Source organism: Parasteatoda tepidariorum, chromosome 8 (assembly GCF_982258835.1).
Source record: "Parasteatoda tepidariorum strain Cologne lab strain chromosome 8, Ptep-v5.0, whole genome shotgun sequence".
Lineage (NCBI taxonomy): Eukaryota > Metazoa > Arthropoda > Arachnida > Araneae > Theridiidae > Parasteatoda > Parasteatoda tepidariorum.
The window spans coordinates 87807917-87826316 of NC_141762.1; the positions used below are offsets into that span (position 1 = coordinate 87807917).

General features: G+C 32.9%; 1 long non-coding RNA gene across 1 annotated transcript in view; it reads left to right on the forward strand.

Annotated features, from left to right (window-relative positions):
• LOC107436726 (uncharacterized) overlaps positions 1–16549 on the forward strand; it is a 29000-nt gene extending 12451 nt beyond the window's left edge. Inside the window, exons 7-13 of the long non-coding RNA XR_006225720.3 lie at positions 1359–1457; positions 4071–4164; positions 5909–6005; positions 7825–7873; positions 9681–9709; positions 13008–13083; positions 16286–16549. This is a non-coding gene — a long non-coding RNA (uncharacterized LOC107436726). The remainder of the gene's footprint in view (positions 1–1358; positions 1458–4070; positions 4165–5908; positions 6006–7824; positions 7874–9680; positions 9710–13007; positions 13084–16285) is intronic.
• Positions 16550–18400: the final 1851 nt, after the last annotated feature.

Sequence of the window (18400 nt, forward strand, 5' to 3'; positions counted from 1 at the left end):
ATGATAGTACGCAGCTATATCCTGAGTTAAAAAGTGCATTGATAAAATGATAATTAAATAGTTTTTGAGTTTTTTCTTTTGAACAATTTCCTTGTTATTAATGTGTTAAATTAAATACTGTATCATCCTTAAAAATAAGAGGGAATTATAGGTTTAATTAAAAGAAAATATTTATTTTATAAGCTTAATATAGTTGAAAAGTATACGATACATCTACTGAAATTCACACAAAAATGATAAGCAACAAGTAAGACCACATTTATTATTATGGATTTGACAGTACTTTAACTCTAAGACAGCGCTACTTTAGTCTATGATATCGCCACAAAATTAAAATAAAGCAATCCTCAACTGTCAATTTAATAGTTCACACCGAAGTCTTTTTTCTGAGTCTCAAAATCCGTGAGTACTAAAAATCCTCCACGAAGGCAAATGTCTCCGAATACTTGGTCTAGAAGTTCCCTTGTCTTCTGAATTGGGTTCAAAATTACAAGGCTATGAAGTGGAGCATTAGTAGTCGTAAACCCAAAATAGGGTTGGCTGTTCGACGACGATCATAATAAAAATAATTAAAAAATTTACACCTCTAGAGAGCTTAATGAAAGTTGAGGCACTCCCGTAAATTTTAAAAACAATAACTACTTTTTCCACTGTTCTTACAATAAAGCAATGAACCAGTATAAAAACTAATAAGGATAGTTTTAAAACACACAAAAATGATACATAAACCGTTAAGTGATAAAAATTTGAATTCTGCTTTAACTTGCCATATAATACTAAATACAGGACTAAATAAACACAAATTTTTAACAAATTTTATCAAGTTGGATGGTATCTGGATTAAATAGAGGGCCCTCAAGATATACTTAATAAGTTCTGAAATTTGGTCACTTTCTTACTTAAAAATATTGAATTAAAAATATTGTATTTTCCTTATTGAATTTTGTGATGAAAAAAAAAGGTTTTTCAGTGTTCTTTACTTAATTATTAGTAGCATAATTCTTGGAAAAAAAATAGATCAATTTAACAGACTTACTTGTGATTCATTGGGGCATTTTTTGGTATTTTCAGCATTGTAAAATCGGGAATTATCACGTTTAGGTGAACCACAACAGACTTCTAACTACATATACATTATACATTACATATATGAAGTACCTTTTACCACAATATATCAGTAGTTCATATTAATCACAATATCTTAAGCATCACTAGTATCACTAATAGTTATGCAATTTTTCGAGAAGCGTATTTTTTTCATTCTTAGTAGTGCAACAATTATTATAATATTGGTAAACTGTATTATTTCTTCAATCTTTAACAAACTACAAATGTACCTAACACTTTTTATACTCAAGGAAGAAGATCATAAGCTGAAGCTTCCGTACAAAACAGATTGCCGGGACTATGAAAAAGAATGGATCAAAAATAACAGAACTGGACCCACATCACAACAGGTATTTAATATCGATTACGCTATGTATACATAGATGTATGTTAATATGAATAACCACCGAGGTGGTTGTTGACTTCCTCGGTGAGTTTTGGCAACCACATAGTCACTTTAGTAAGTGTTCGAAATATATAATAGGTTTAGTTAAGTGCCACAGCCCGGTATACCCTACATCACAGTTTCTTATCGTTCAGTGCCACTACCCAATATGCATTTATCCGGAACACTGATGTTTCTCCAAATCTATTCTCAGCAGACATTAAAATATCCAATAAATATAATAATATCAACGAATAAATTAATATCAAATCGGAGATAACAACTATATCATCAAAGCGACTATGTGATTTTTGACATTCACCGGGAAAAATCGACATGAAAAATGAATGGTGAAAATCGAAAAACATTTTTAAGTTTACGTTATAAATTTATTCCAGTTATAATTTGGCTAAAATTGTTTTCAAAGCGATTGCGAAAAAATACGAAATGTAGAAACAACCCGGGGTAATATTCGAAGCATTTTTTTAAAATAAAATGCATCTTCTTCCTAAAATTTTACTAACTTTTCGTCTTTTTCAAATAAAGCAAAATAGAATTTGTAAGAAAAATGAGAGCTAAAGAGAGACATAAGATACTTCATTCAATTAAAAATAATGCTTGAAAACACAAATTGTAAAATTGCCCTAAATTAATCGTAACTGCCGACGTTGATAATATTAGAATCTAGCTGCTATTATTAGAAGCTGCTAATATTAGAATAAGCGAAATTAATTACCATTAATTTGAAATCAGTTAAGCCTTCAGGTATCCCTCAAAAACTTATTTTAAACTGATAGATATTTATATTATAGTTCTAGGATTATTCTATACACCTATGAAAGATGGGAGGAATTTTTGAAACTTTTATAATTGAATTCGGTTTAGCAAACAAAAAATATATTTATGAAACATTTTTGATTCAATTGAAAATTAAACTATATTTAAAAATTAGCAAGATAAACTTACACACTTACTCTCATCTGGAAAAGTAACGCATCAATAGTTAAATACATGTTAAATAGACAAAATGTTATCCAAATCCTAATACACCAAAATAAGGAAAGGATGAATGTAAAAAAAGTTAGAAAAATAAAAAGGAAAAGGATTGTGGAATACAGAACAATTGAGATAGTGGAATTTATATTTTTCAAAATTACCCCTTTTGCATTATATAACTTCTTCCTTTTGAAACTTTTAAATGATTACCGTAAAATGGGGTAACTTTGTGCGAGAGAAGATAAATATTTGCTGCACATGTTTTCTGAGTTTTTTTTTAACTTGTTACTGTTTCACGATAAGCTTTTTAAAAATTTAAAGTATTCTTACGGAGAAAGGAATAAAATATTTATTTCACAAGTTAAAAAAAAAAAAAAATTTCAAGTAATCGAATACTTGCTTTTACAATCAACAGAAATAAAGATTAAAATTTAAAAATAAAGAAATCAAATCTCTATATATTTTAAATGTTAGAACAACGTATGACAAGTTGCTTGGCGAATATTTTAATATGAAGCCTCGCGCCAGAAAAATTCATCAAAAATAGAAATTATTTCTATCAAAAGTAATCAAAGTTTTGATGAGAATAAATTATAACAACTTTCGATTTAATAATTAGGAACGAATAATTATTCTTAAAATAACTAACTAGAAAATAGTTTTCTGCATTTACCGTCACTAAAATGATGTGCAGGTTGCTGTTATGGTACATCAACTGTATCGATTTTAACATATCATCATACGAAAATACTTTCAATGTTCGAATTTAAGTATGAATGCTATTTTTACACTCCACAGCTGTTCTGTTTCATCAATGAAAAATTTAGTCCGATCATCTTGTCCGTCTCCATTGACGCCATTAATATTTATATTTATGAACGTGATTGGACAGAATTGAAACGTTATAAAATGTAAACGATCTTATTGGTTCAAGTGCTAGTTGCTTTTAACTATATGCAATTTTTTTCGGGGAGAGAAACGATTACTGATATTTCCAACTCCTGTGATTGCTGTAACACACATTATCATTTTCGATCAATTCAGTTTGGAAGATGAGGATACGATTGCACTTACGATTGACTTGTCGGCTTCGTTGCCGATGATTTTCATCGAGTGACATACCTTTTGACTCATATTGGCTCATGATTTTAACTCATATTGGATAGATCATATATGATCTGTCAGTAACACGGGATGTTAGGAATTCATTGTCACTGAAAATGTTTTTATTTAAAGTCATATTCCTGTTGTCTAATACTCTTTAACGTCGATTAGCAGAGCTTTATTGCAATACTTAAATATAATCTCAGCAACATGATAAAATACCATGGAGATAATTCATAGTTTTTTAATTTCAATATTATTACGATGAGGATTAAATTGTCTACAAATATGGGTAGGTCTTAGGTGCTATATTTACAAAGTTCTAAGGTACAACAAGCATCTCTTTTTTTTTATTAACAATAGGTATAGTAGAATTGTCTGACAATGATTTTTTAGTGTTTTTTTTATTTAAATGTTTTTCTTTTCTTCACTATTCCCTTCAGTAATAAATTCATCATTCATTCATTCATTTCATCAGATGTGCATCTACGACTGTCTTAGTACATTATGGGAAAATTGCTATAACCGTTCACATCCGCGGACGTTCTTTACAATCGAAGAAGCGTGCTCGTGTAAGTATGCACTTTCACTTCTATCAAACATAAATTGCTCTTTTAAGACAGAGTGTGAATAAAAATACTCTCATGGTAGGCATATTATTCACATTATATAAACTATTTCACAATTTTAGCTCAAATATACATTTGGCTATTATATTCCAATTAATTACTTGTAAAAAAAGGAAATCGATCGGAAGGTCTAGCTACGTACAATCTCTCGAAACTTGATGTAGTAACATCCCCCCTTAAAGGGAGCGATTTACTAGACATAACGCGATAGCAATATGTCCGAGAGACGTAGCGTGGACATGTGCGACGTAGATAAATAGATAATTGTAGGTAAAAGACATGCAGGCTTTTTATTGGACTAGTACGAAACGTGCCGCTACATATGCGTAAGGCCATATGATGCACTGTGTCCTAGCGTTTTAAGGGAGAGGACACAGCAGTGTCATAGACCTTCAAGCGTAGTTATTAGACGACAGTATTAACACTTGATATATTTGCAGTAAAAGGATGCAGTATGCCCTCCAACGTATTTGACAGAACTCGCATATTCATTGCATTCTCACAGCGTTTCGCAGTTGTTTAATATGAGGAAGGAAAGTCAGATTTTTGGTCAAAGACTACTCTTAAAAATTTGGTTTCCTCATGGATAGGATCTGCGTTATTGATGAATATAACAGAATTGCTATGTAATCTGCGAAGCAGACAAAAATTTAAGAATGAACTTTTATTGGGTGAAAGCGCATGGCCATTCTGATCACACCATTCTACAATTTTGATAAGAGTTAGTTATGGATGATGCTCAATTACTCTCATAAGCTTACTCTTTGCCTCAAAAAGTTTTTGATAAAAGCAGGTAGATGACAACGGAAGCACATGTCAAACAAATCTTTAAAAATACCGTATCGCCATGTCCGATCGTACTCCTTCTCAGTATCAAAAAAGATAGACACTAAGTGGCTTCGCCGGACAGAAGCATTAAGGATATGAGATTTCAGGGAATCCATGTTATTCATTGTCTTCCTGCCTCTACCAAATTCACTTTGAAAATAAAGAATAACGTATTTATTTTTGAGAAAATGAATTAGTTGAGAATTAACCATACGCTCTAAAATCTTGCTGAATCAACTAGTTAGTTCTATGGGCGATAGTTGATACGTTCCGTCGGATCTTTCCCTAGCTTCGAAATCGGTTTAACTGTAGCTTCACGACACCCAATCGGATACACCTGTTCTTTCCATATTCTGTTGAAAAGCAAGAGAATGCTGAGATGGGACGAATAATTCAAATTGCGTAACTTTCGATAGGATATCCTATCAAGGCCTGAACTCGTGTGGAAGCTTTGGCGAACACTCGCTGTAATTTTTGAAGCATGATAGCTCTGTTATATTGAAGCCGTCGTCGAGTTTCATCATTTAGTGTGTGGCGTTTAGGATCAGAGTCCGTGATACCGTTCCTTTCATATACCGGAAGATGAAATTCACGGTAGATATCATTAGCTTTCTTAAATCTCGACCAGACTTGCTTGGGAGATGTTGTAGAAGTGGTGGATGAAACGCAACGCTTCCAAGAGTTACTTTGACACTGGAATCAAGTAAAGATAGTTCGTTTAAAAGCCACAAAGTTAGCATTTGTTGGATACGCACTTCATATTATTATTTTTTCAAATCTAATGAGGTTTCTCCATTATTAAATGCTTAATGTATGTTTTCAGGATGTTTCTTTTTCATTTGATTTATTAATTTTCCAGTTCGTGAACCAGGAATGCCTAATATAGAGTGCAATTCCGAGGGAGAAAGACGTAAATTAATGGAGAACTGTACATCAAGCTGCAAAGTTGCTTGCAAGTAAGTGTTTTGCTTACCTTAAAAATGTTTAGTACTTATACATTTCAAAGCGTTGTAAGCAATGTCTAAACCAATTTTGACACTAGTGATGCTTAATTTACTGTGGTTATAGATACTGCTTGTTATTGATAACATGTGCAGTGCAAATAGGTACTTAATATAACATAGGCATTGCGGTAATAGGTTTTAGCGGTAATTGCCTTCATTCCTGCCACAAATTCACTTTTTTTTAAGATTGGAATTTTGCTGTCTTACTTAAAATGCCCTGGTACTTTTTTTTAATTCGTTAATAGTACTACTGATATGGCGGTAATAGATGCTGCTTTAATCGACAACAAATATACTAAAATACATGACAAGGCTTCCAATATTTTTTTTATAACCGTCGTTGAACAACCGATCCAATTTTTCGGGTTTACGACTACTAGTGTTCAACTCTGCAGCCTTGTAATTTTGAACCCAGTCTTGACGCCTTCTGTAGTTGTTGTGGTATGACATAAAGGCAAGGGGTACGATTGTTTTTGTCTTCCAGAGGAGCCAGCTATGGCCAAAAATTTGTCTTCCACTACATCCATGCGTCACTCCCGTTCATAGGGCGAACCCATTCATACATCCATTCATTTATCCACAGTTCGTAATTTTGACCTGAACTAGAGAACGATCAATCTTTTATTCAGTATATCCAGTGGTATGATTTGCTATGGGAATATGGATAACTTTGTGACCCGACTGATTTAACGTGCACCAGTCACCATTTACTTTACTGGGAGCCTTCGGCCTAAATAGAATTAATAAACTAGATACAAACATTTGCACCTGTTCAAGTCAGGCAGAGGGCACGCCTGAACACTACTTGCACGACTGTGAATACACAGCCAATTACCATCTAAAAAGACCCAATGTAGAGCACTACGAAGCCTTTGGTCACTCACTACAGCATAACAAACAATTAAAAAACAACATTGGCCACATGATTGGTCTTTGAGCAATAAGAATATGCCAAACTATACTAAATGTTATAAACTTTTTCTTTTTTCAAATTTTTCTAAAATTATCTTATCGTGAAAATTTTAATGAGCATTTTTATGAAATTATGAATAATGTAAATTTCATACAAAACAAAAGGTTGCAAGCACTAACCTATGTAAAATAAGTGTTTTGGGACTACTAAATTATTCTTAAGTAGAGACAAGGGTCTCCGATATTGTCTTACAAGCACAAATAAGGATAGTTTGCGTCTGTTTAAAAATGCGTTAGAATCACTGAAGCATCAAAACGTCTTGAATTATAGCAAACATTAATTCAGTTTTGTGAGCAGAAAGACAAAAGAGACCTCGTAAGACAGATCAAATTATATTAAAGCACCTATCACAATCACCCTGATATGTTAACTGCAGTAGTTATCCTCTTGAATGACAATTCCATATAGTGTTAGCATATCAGGAATTTTTTAAAAACTCCCATGAAACCCATATTTAACATCATGAGATAGTTTTCTATTTTTGAAAAATAAAGAAATCCTATATGAAAGAAATTTCGCTTCATACAGTATTGTATAAATAGGGGTATACATAGGGCAAGATAGCTTGAGCTAATTGAACCTGCGTCCGGTAAATACTTCGATATGTTTTGTAAATATGCGGAAAACTTAACGGCAAAATTGCCTCTTTTCCACAATTGGCACTGTTAATGAATAAGATTTATTGTAACCCTTTATTGTACCCTTGTAACCTTGTATTGTACCCTTGTATTATTGTACCCTTGTAACCCTTTTTATTGGATCATTATCCTCGCATAATCTGTAATTCTTTTTCTATAGGGAGAGAAGGTATACAATCAGAGTTCAAGATAGGCCGTTTCAAGATTGGGTAAATAACTGACACATTTATAAATATTGCTAAAAAAATATGTATATTTGTACATTAATGGGTTCGAAAAATATGTTAATAAAACTTAACTGTTTTTTCGAATGGAAAAGAAAAAGTATATAGCTATTTAAGAAGCTAGAATTTCCTTTTTTATTTTATTTCAATTAGTCAACATTATTTATTTGCAATTTGTTCTATGCTAATTAGACTAATATTTAACGTTAAAATATTTGTTATTTTTTTAGCATATTTTCTTTTAATTTCACATTCTAACTTCTGCAATTAATATTAGGATGCAACAAAGTATTAGATACATGCAATATACACTTATTCTGTTGCCATTGTTTACATTCAAGGTCAATCTGAAAATATCAGTAGTTTTAATAAGTGATTTTTCAAGAGCAGCGTGATTTCAATTGCATCCAACGCATTCCATTGCCGAGAAACGTAGGAAGAGATAGTACATATTAAAAAGTCATATGTACAGTACTGTGAATGGCTGAATGTCTTACACGCCACGTGCACTCGAAATTCGGGCACGTGCCTAAGCAGAAAGTGATGTAAAGAGAATCGGCACGTTGATATCGAAGTGCGAAAAACCGATACATGTAGTCTGTTGCTGCTATAAAATAGAGTGTATTAGAAAACTTCATGAAAATTGAAATGGAGCTAGGAATAAACAGGAAATTTTTCACTATTTGAGAATCAGAAACAAATGCGATGCTTTCATCTACTATCTTTGATTTCTGAGAATCCTAGTATATTGTCAAAATTCTAATTATTTCGTTAATGACTTTTCTAGTGATCCTACTTTTCCCAATGCTTGAAAATCTATTCAAACGTAATTTCTACATCTTGCAAATTAGAGTTCTTGGCAAATCCTCGATTTGTTGCGTATATCTTTCTTTTATTATATTTTCCAAGCTTGTTTCCCTTTTCTTACTGGTTAAACTAGTTTGCAAGTGTTTCTCTCGTTACCTCGGTCATGTTGTGTTTCGACACTTAAAAAGGTTCTTGTTTATAGAATCAAACCAAACTATCTTCAATTTTGTACCGTTATTTGCGTTTCATTCGCGCGATTTTTGCTTCATTCTACGTAGCATAAAATGCACTCTGTTCTCTTTTGTGTAATTAGCAAATATCAAAAGCGACTGGTCTGAATCTTCTTTTTTTTTTTTGAAAATAAAGGAAACTATGGATGACGATCATGGTCGACCCTCAAGAAATCGAACCCCGACAAGAAAAGTGACACAAGTCAAAAAACAGCAATTTTGAGGTTATGTTGATAAAAAATCTGCATGAAGTGCCCCATCAGGCCCAAAAACTTGCCTCATCTCTAGATTGTGCTCAAGATTGTTGTATTTCGTAATAAGTTTTATAGTATTCTTTATGCTGATTTTTCTCAAATGCTGTTTTTCGACTTGTGTCTTTTTTCTTGTCGGGGTACGGTCAAGTGTGACGGTCATCAATATCAATTAGCTGAGATAAATGATACCCAAGATTACGGATGCGTATTGGCAAAGGCAACACCAATCACAGCAATTTTAGGAAACGCAAACACTTATTGAAGGCATCCTTGTTTCAATAGATTTTAAAAAGGAGAGTACAATGGCTCAGTTTCACAGCATTATCGTCTATATTAAAAGTACATAGAGGCAAACTGGTGTTACTGTATAAGAAGTAACAATTTATTCCCTTACTGTGTTTTAATTGTTTATATACTGAACTTTTTCAACGTGTCTGGTTCATGTAACATCAATCAATTAATCTTCAATTTTTATTTTTTTTATTTTATGCTTTCATGAAGTCTACAGAGAGGATGTTTAGAGTAGCTACGTAAGTTGATTAAGTTTATTTAAGTTTATTAATTTTCAGTATAGAAGTACTTGATTAATGGGTAGTCCAATCTTAAATTTTCAAAAGCTTCACTTTTGTTTCAGAAGAAACTACTGGTGTGATAGAATATTTAACACATTTCTTTCAAGAGCTTAATTTATGGGGAATAAAAGAATGCGTTAAATAAATTCTATTAAAATTTGATCCTTTCCTAAAGTTAACAGTAGTTCAACATGCTAGACAAGCGAATATTTAAAGATAGTCAATAAACAGTCAACACTAGGACAACTAAAAATGGAAATTAAGTACTACCTACACCTCTTAGTAAATTATGGGAAACTGTGTGACCTTGTTTGTCGGTTTTAGTGAAAGAGGGAAAGAGAAGGTAACTTTAGAGAGAAGGTTAAGCATTTTAGTCACTCGAGTTTTGCCAATTCTATACCCACGACATCTATGTTGTTGAAAATCCCCATGAAGCCGTCTTTGCAGATCACCGTAACCAAAGGAATATATTTGCCTTCGTATAGGACTTTTTGATAGAACTAACCCGCTTTTCGTTACATGGAGACGAAACCTTCCACGGTTAGCTTGTTGGCAAAGGGACTCTAACCCATGATTCGTCTACCACTGAGGATATTTTACGTCAGTACTGTGGTCGGTGAGAGCCGGGTACGGAATTCGTATCGGCCAGCCATCGCTTAGATTCGAACCGGTTTCCTTTCAATGTAAAGTGAATTCTCTATTCACTGAGCCACCATGGCTCAACAAAAATAATTGGCAATTTGAACCATATATTTACTGGCTTTGAAGAAAACGTCCAAATAAGCAAATTTATCGATTTAATGTTGTTTTGACTGCTGGCGCCAACACATCTTTCCAGTAAATTGCCATTTGGTAGGTATTCTCTTATAAGCATATATGGCAACGTTACTTTTAAAAAGTAACGAGTAAAAGTACAAATATTTTTAAAAAAAGTAACGAGTAAAAAGTAAAAAGTTCTTAGTTTAAAAAGTAACGAGTAAAAAGTACAAGTAAAAGTACAAGTACTAAACAAAAAAGTAACGATTTATAAGTACATTTCTAGGAAATCGAAAATTCAAAGTAACCTAAAATTTTATTAAATAATATTCTTATGTTCTTTAATATTTTTGCAAAATTGTTGTTATTTATTTAATTATTTTTAATTTTGAAAGTTATGGATATTAATTTATTTTTAAATTCAGAGGAATATTATAATATAATTTCATAATATAATAGTATAATGTAATTTTAAAATCAAATATAATTTTATTATCAAACTTTTTATGGATTTGCACGAAAAAGAAATTTTATCTATTGATATTAATTTTTAGCTTATTATTTTTATTTATTTAAATTACCATTGATTTAAAATTGTTTTGCTCTTTAGAAACACGTTTTAAAAGCACAAACATAAACAAAGCAAACACGGGGTTACAGATAGCTTTGTGATCTTTGAGCTAGTAAAAAATAATTGAATGTGCAGTATAAGTTGAAACAGAAGGTATTTAAACACGAAGTTAGCTGTGAATGCATATATATTGAACATTAATTTTATAAATTAAAAAAACATAAGCATTTTTCTTTAATTTAATTTTTTTTTTCTTTTTCTTTTAGAAAGCTTACCGAGTTTTAGAAAAAAGTAACGATTTCATTCGATATTTCCATTACAAATACTTGTATTTTTTCCCTAAAAAAGTAACGAAAGTACAAGTAAAAGTACTGAATTTAAAAAGTAACGAAGTACAAGTAAAAGTTGCAAGTAACGAAAGTAAAAGTACTGCCATATATGCTTATAAGCCAGATTGATTTCTGCATTTACTGCCTCCTGCATCGTCCGTGAGCCCTCGATGACGCGGAACGGGCTGTTCGAAGATCGTGTTTCTCAACTATATCAAATAATTTTACCCATATATACTTCTAGTCTATGGGTGCAAAGCTAACCTAGTCTATGAGTATAAAACTAGATCAGAAAATCCCAATAATTAGTCAATTGGATAGAGAGAGATGTTTGAAAAATTATTTTTTTCCGATTAATTTAGTATTAGCTATTGTTTTAAATAAATCTGCTGACAATTCCTTATAAAGTTTTATTTCATGTACTGTAATTATTAATTATTTTTTACAAGCTCTGTGATATACGTGGATGGTTCGTGGTCCGGGTTCTACCCTAAAGGCCTGTTTAGACGATCCAATTTCTTGGACAGAGATTGATTGATATTGATGGAAACTTGTTTTGCTTTGAGCTTGGATCGTGTAAACAAACATCCAAGAACTTGGTCCAACTTCTTGGACGATAGTAGAGCATGTTCTACTTTCCATCCAAGTTTTTTCTCCCTTAACCAATCAGCGTCTTAGGTTTCGTGACGTCAAAAAGCTGGCAGCAAATTATGTCATTTTGTTGTGGGTTTTCATATATTTTAGTCCAAATAAATTGATCTGTTGAGGTTTATTTGCGTTATTATGATTTTATTTGAATTTATTTAGTAATTTTAAACTTATGTAAGTATTATTTTATAATGTTGAATATGAACAATGCGCATGCGCAAGTTTTTCTTTCAACGAATCAGCGACATTCAAGAACTTGGATAGTGTCAACGAATCATCCAATTTCTTGGACAGAGAAATCCGTCCAATTTCTCGGATTCAAGAAATTGGACCGTGTAAACAGGCCTTAAGTAGTATTTCAGAAGTTTATTTTGTTTATAGTTGCGCATTTAAAACGTGTTTCTAAAGAACAAAATAATTTAAAATCAACAGTAATTGAAATGGAGAAAAACAAGATGCGTACTAAAAAGAGAAACTAATGGGAAAAAAAAGGTGTTGATTTATTTAAAGGAACTCTGAAAATCTGCCATACTGTTGACATCAATGATGCTTGTTGAAATATGTAAATATTTTAACCTATAGCATTAATTGTGGCAATATATAATTTTCAGTGCATTGTCTCTTAGCGCTGATCAGAATTGTTTAGTCATTAGTTACAATCTCTGAATAAAAAAGTTACAACCTCCGAATTCAATTAAAATGTCCACCCTATCCAAGAAAAGAAAAAATATTAACTTTATTATCTTTTATCGTATTTTTTGCAATGTACGTACGGAAGCTAAAAGTGGGAAATCTCCCTATTATCTGGAAAATTAACTGATACTATATCAAACCAATTTTCATATGTTACACTCAATATTTCACTTCTTACATTTTTATACAGAACCACAGAAAATATGTTATTTTTTTATTTTCTTATGTTGTTTCATTAATGATTATATTTTTCTTTCAGCAAAGCGAGAATTCCAGTGGAAATTAAAATTGATGAACCTAAAATTCTAGTTTATGCTCACACGCCCAAATACTTGGTAAGTACCACGTATGTCTTCAGCTTTAGTGCGACGTAAATTAAGTACCTGCTTACGTTTTTCAATTGTCGAAAATTATTTAACAAATTTCATTTAAATTTTGAATTTTATCATTTAAAACCTGTTTTAAAATTATGTAAATAGTAATATTACTTAAGATTCCAAATCGTCCTCAGCTATAACTATAATACAATTAAAAATGGTATGTAATTATTAAAAATTTATTTCCTTCATCGAATCATTTTTGAATCAGCAAGTTTTATAATTATATACTAAAATGTTTCGATATGCTTAAATAGTTTCTGAACTAAATAAGCAAAAGTTGAGATAAACTTTCGACCCTACTTCCGACTTAACTATTTGAACCATACTATCAAGATTGTGGGGAAGCACCGCAGTTTCGAAACAAAAATCTAAATCTGTCGATAAAATATATGTTTCGATCCGAGATATATTTTTGAGTATATTTCGTAGTGCATGTCGATAAAGTGTGTTTCACAAACCAATTTAAAGTTAGATTAAACTAATTAAATAGTATATCATGCAAACTATTTGAACCATATGGATTAGCACTTGAAAATTCGATGCAATATTTTGAAAATACTAAATGCTACAATGATTGATCAGCCTAATTTGTTTGTTGGCATGAAGCTTTAATTAAATAGGTGAAGCAATGATGCTGAATGAGAATAATGACGCTGCTTCTTATTTTGTAACTTTGGTTTTAGACTGATTTTTTTCTACTCTATTATTATACTAGGTTTCAGGCTATTATTATTCTACTTTATTAAAAAGTTATTTATTGTCTTTAATCCATTGAGTAACTGCAAAAAAAGTATATTTTTCTTGAAATATGCTTTACTGTTTAATGTAATTACGCTTGATTAAAAAAAAAATTAATAAAGAGGAAAGTAATCTCAAAAGCGATTTTTAAGCTTATTTACATCCTAAATAATATTTTTTATAACATTAGAATTACTTTTTCTAATGACTGAAACACCTATTTTTTTGTAAACATTAAACTAATTAGATGTTATTTTTATAACTTTGATACTTAATATATAATTTCTATTTCATATTAGCGAGTACCATTAATTTTTCGAAATTTAGTTGGTGACAAAAACTGCATATTTTGGTTGAAGTATGTACTGTTTAAATTAACTATTTTTGAGAAAAATAATTTAATAAAATTAGTGCTTTATGATCTTAGTCGATTTTAAAGTTTATTACATCTTGACAGAAGGATACATTTTCTCATAAACGCAAAAGCTAAGTTGCTTTTGGTTCTTACAACATCGATATTTAATATATATTTTCTACTGGAAATGACAGGATATCATAAACCAACTAATAACTTAACTGACAACAGGAAGTGAATACAATAAGCTTAATTGGGCATGGGTAACTTTTATAGTAAGTGTGGCAAAAAAATATGATTCTAATGGAATCCTGCTCTACCATATTTTTTTTGTGAACAGTATTGACTTGTACAAAACATTAATATGTTTATATGTATCAGGTTAGTTAAAAATCCTTGAGTTTTGCAAATATATTTGCTTTGCAATGCTTAGGCTAATTTGAGACGTCTGCAGTACTTTTAAATCTTTCTGATGTTTTTTTAGGTTTCAGGCTATTTGGGAAATTTGAAAAGAACTGCTCTGACCTGTTGCATTTGTTTATCCTTATTGCTATAAGCTTTTAATAAGGCTCGTTTAAAAAAAATATGTACTACTCTGAGCATATTTCACACTGGCTGAAATCAACAAGTAATGATATATTTTCTAATAAGTAATAAGCCTCAAGATATGAAGGATGAACCATGATGGCTCAGGGATAGATAGTTTGAATTCCAATGAAGTGAACCGGGTTCAAATCCCAGTGATGGTTGGTTGATACGAATTTCGTATCCGGCTTGCACGAACCACAATGTTGACGTGAAATAACCTCAGTGATAGACGGATCATGGGTTAGAGTCCCTTTGCCGTCAGGCTAACCCGTGGGAGGTTCTCGTGGTTTACCTCTCCGTGTAACACAAATGCGATTTAGTTCCATCAAATGTCCTCCACGGGGAACAAAAATTTCTTTTAATACTTGATCCAGGAGATTCCTTGTCTTCTGAATTTGGTTAAAAATTACAAGGCTACGGAGTTGAGCATCAGTAGTTGTAAACCCAAAAATCGGGTCTGCTGTTCAACGACGGTTGCAAAATTATAAAAAATAAAGATATGAGTGATACCTGTAATAAGTCAATAAAAGGACAAGCTAGTTAGAAAATATTGGAGGCTTTCCCAATTAGCCTAGAGCACTTCAAAATAATTGCACTTGTTGGCAAAGAAGTGGAATATTCAATCAGCCAACGGCAGACATACAGGTGTCCCAAAACGACCGCATAAACTCTGCACAGCTAGATTCCACGTCGGGAGTACATGAAAACTGACCAAAGAAGCGTTCCTGTACGATCTGCAGTTTACGAGTTGTAGTTGTAGTTCATTTACGTCGCACTAGAGCTGCATAATGCGCTATTGGCGACGGTCTGGGATACATCCCTGAGGATGATCCGAAGACATGCCATCACGATTTTGATCCTCTGCAGAGAGGATGGCACCCCCGCTTCGGTAGTCCAACGACCTGTGCGCGAAGTCGAGCACTTTACGGTAGCACAGTTTAACGAGGACCAATACCGCACACCCTCGGTCCCTACGCAGACTGATCCAAGTGGTCACCCACCCGCACACTGACCGCAGCCAGTGATGATTAACTTCGGTGATCGGCTGGGAACCGTGTTTTAACGATCGGACTCTGTAGTTTACGAGAGGAATACGAAAAACAATGACGTCACTGCCGGTGCAAGAAAAAAACACTTTATTGGACATATCAACAGCAGTATACTATGCACAATTTAAAGCAGAATATGCGCGACGAACGTTTTAAACATTATCATCTTGAAAGATATGCAAATACTGTTATTGATATGTCCAAAAACGTGTTTTTTTTTTTTTTTTTTTGTTTTTTTTTTTGCACCGGCAGTGACATCATACTTTATTTTTCGTATTTTTCTCGTAAACTATGGATCGTACAGGAACGCTTCTTTGGGCAGTTTTTATGTACTCCCAACGAGGAATCTAGCTGTGCAGAGTTCATGCGGTCGTTTTGAGACACCCTGTATAATGTATTCTTATGGTAATTTTTCTTTTTGTTTCAGACCATTGAATTATTCAGCTATGTGGGGGGATTTCTTGGATGCTGGTTGGGACTTTCTATTTGGTCATCGTCTTTATCCCTCATAGACTCTTTATCGTATTTCAAAAATAAAATGAAAAAAGGAAAAAATATGAAAAACGAAAATGAAGAGCAGAACAAAAAAGAAGATTTCGGGACAAAATAAGTGTTTAATGTGTCTTATGCGAATCAGTTGGAAAAATGTAATTTTCGCACTTTGCATGTATATTAGAGATTAATAATTTTAAAAAGGAATATTTTTTTGATTTATTGAAATTTACGCTCTAATTTAAAATTTAAACATGAATACAACTAAATCAGATTTTTTTTCGCACAATTTACCTGTTTTTTGAAATTAGAGTACATTAGAACTTTGTTTCAAAAAAGATATCTAGAGATATCTTACTCCAATTTAAATAACACACTCCATACAAATGAAACTATGATCACAAATGTTGCACTGTTCGTAAGATAAGTAATATCAATATAAATATAATTTTTAATTTATTAATGCCATATAATACTTGCCTGAAAAAATAAAAGCTCTACAGAAGAAATTAACAACCTCAACTAAAATTGTGATAAAATGTTAGAAATTCGCTTACAAACATTGGTTAACAAATTAAACGACAAACAAAAACTTTAAAGTAAATGACGATTTTATGTTTACAGAAAAGTCCTTATCTAAACAACTCAAATGAAAAAGAAGATAGACATAATATATATATATATATATGTATGTTGTGTTGTTGTTGTTTCTAATGCCTTGTCAAATACCATCAAGCCTGCTTGGTGAACCAAGTGAATATAAGCCAGATGATGCATTTCTTGCCTTTCAGTGGCGCTATCAATGGTCAAGAATACCTTTTTAGCCCCTCCCACGTCACAGCCAGTTTGTAAGACCTTTCGGATATGAGCTCGACGCCCTACCAGGCTATCGCATATATACACTGGTTATCATAAATTAAGGAAAATTCACAAAAATCGCGATAACTCAAGAAATTACACATGGAATTTTATGAAACTTACCCACAATATACAACACATAGTAAGGTATTAAACAACATAAAAAGAAATTATCAGACATTAATAGTAGTATAGAAATTAGCACATGTATAAAATAAACAAATTGGAAGTATCGGTTTGCAATAGAAAAAGTACCTTTAATATGGAATATGATTGCCTCTAGAAGCAATACAGCACAAACAGCGATGTGTGATGCTTTCAATTATGCGGTCTATCAGTTCAATAGGAAGTGAGAGCCATTGCTCTTGTAAAGCAGTTGCAAGCGTGGCAAGGGTCTGAGGGGGCGGATTGATGGCAGATACACGCCTCCCTAGAGCATCCCAAACGTGCTCGATAGGATTCAAGTCCGGGATCGAGCTGGCCACTCCATGCGAGTAATTGTTTCCTGTTGAAGATAATCATCAACAATGCGAGCTCTGTGTGGTCTTGCATTATCGTCCTGTAACAGGAAGCAATCACCAATTGCCCCGGCATATGGGCGCACATAAGCATCAAGGATGTTGTCTCGATAAACCTGAGCATTCACGGTTCCCCTTGGAAAGACATGGAGGTATGTGCGCCCTCCTAAGGATATGCCTCCCCAAACACAGACACTGCCTCTTCCGTATGCATCTCTTTCACGGATGTTTGATGGATGATAACGGGTCCCAGGTTCTCTCCATATCAAATAACGTCTACTGTCACTTTCTAGACTAAACCTGGACTCATCCGTAAAGAGAACAGGCCTCCATTGATCTGACGTCCAGTGGACATGTTGTCGGGCCCACTGCAAACGGTCTCTCCTATGGCGTGATGTGAGCGGCACGCAAATGGCTGGTCGTCTCGCATACAGACCACCTTCGTGGAGCCTTCTGCGCACAGTTGACGTTGACACCAACCTTCCGGTGGCTGCAGCAAGAGAGGATCTAAGATGTGTCGGAGTAGCGGTTCTATTCCTGCGTGCACTTAATGTCAAATATCGGTCATCGGCACTGGTCGTAACAGTTGGCCGTCCTTGACTGAACCTCCTAGATGCCGAATCTGTGGTTTGAAATTGCCTCCAAAGTCTATGAACCACAGATGGACTCACATT